Source organism: Fukomys damarensis, unplaced genomic scaffold (assembly GCF_012274545.1).
Source record: "Fukomys damarensis isolate Sample0158 unplaced genomic scaffold, DMR_v1.0_HiC HiC_scaffold_22, whole genome shotgun sequence".
NCBI classification, from domain to species: domain Eukaryota; kingdom Metazoa; phylum Chordata; class Mammalia; order Rodentia; family Bathyergidae; genus Fukomys; species Fukomys damarensis.
In genome coordinates, this window is record NW_022900934.1 from 24,915,011 (window position 1) to 24,916,333 (window position 1,323).

At 50.9% G+C, this 1,323-nt stretch overlaps 1 protein-coding gene across 1 annotated transcript in view; it reads left to right on the top strand.

Annotated features, from left to right (window-relative positions):
- The window catches only part of Pxmp4 (peroxisomal membrane protein 4), a 14,685-nt gene that overhangs the window by 4,581 nt on the left and 8,781 nt on the right, over positions 1 to 1,323 (top strand). The gene's annotated exons all lie outside the window — the stretch shown is intronic.

A 1,323-nucleotide genomic window follows, 5' to 3' on the forward strand; every position in this document is an offset into this window, starting at 1 on the left:
TCCTTGCGCTTGCAAGGCAGGCAGCAGTACCACTGAGCTAAATCCCTGGCCTCAGTAATAGGTGCTAGGGATACAGCCATGAACAAAACAGATTCAGCCAGGGATGATGGCTCATGAGTAGGTCCCAGCCCTCTGGGAGGCTGAGGCAGGAGGATCACAGGTTTGACCCCAGTTGGGCAACTTAGCACAATCCTGTCTCAAAACAACAAAGACCTAGAGATGTAACCCAGTGAGAAAGCCCTGGGTTCATTCCCCATTACTAAAGATTTTTTAAAACAGAAGAAAGAGGGCTGGGAATTTAGCTCAGTGGCACTGAACCTGCCTTGCAAACACAAGGCCCTGAGTTTGATCCCAGACAACAAAAAAGAAGAAAGGAAATGGATCCCTGCCCTCCTAGAGCTTTACCTTCCTTCCATCTGGGGCTGGCAGCAAACAGACATAATAAAGAGAGTAGGCAGAATGTTTATTAGCTTTGCATTACAATGACAGAATACCTGAGAAAAATCAGTTGAGGGCTGGAGATTTAGCTCAGTGGTGCCGCGCCTGCCTCACAAGTGCAAGGTCCTGAGTTTGATCCCGGGCACCAGGAAGAAAAAAAAGAAAAAGAAAAAGAAAAAAAATCAATTTAAAAGAGGAAGATGTTAGCTCACAGTTTCCAGGTTTTAGCCCACGGTTGGCCCCGTTGCTGTGGGCTGTGGCAAACAGATCCCGACAGAAGGGTAGAAGCACAGAAGCTGCTCACCCCGTGGCAGCCAGGAGGCAAAGCGGAGCCCTGGGGATGTGGCCCAGTGGTGGGGCACCGGCCTAGCACACAGGAGGCCCTGGGCTCCATCTTCAGGACACAGGAACAAGAGAAGGAAAGGAAGGGGCCAGGGCCCGATGTACCCTTCGAGACCTGTCCCCAGTGACCTGTTTTCTCGGATAGGTTCACTGCAAAATTTCCAGCACCCCTGTAGCCCCACTTGGGAACCAAGCCTTCTGCACACGAGCTTTGGGAAACATTCCCACCCAAACTGTAGCAGTGTGTCAGAAGGCGATACAGGCTATGGGGAGGAAGAATTGGGGTGGGGGAAGAGGAAGAAGGGATCATAGTGCTGGAGAGGGAGGCACGTTGCAGAATTAATTCCGGAAGGCCTCCCGAGAAAGCAACGGTAAAATCAAGACTTGAAGCTGGGTGGGGTGGCACACACCTGTAGTCCCAGCACTTGGGAGGCTGAGGCAGGAGGATTGCCAGGAGTTTGAGGCCACCCTGGGCTATAGAGTGAGTTTGAGGCCAGCCTGAACTAATTAGTGAGACCCTGTCTAAAAAAAAAAAAAAAAAAA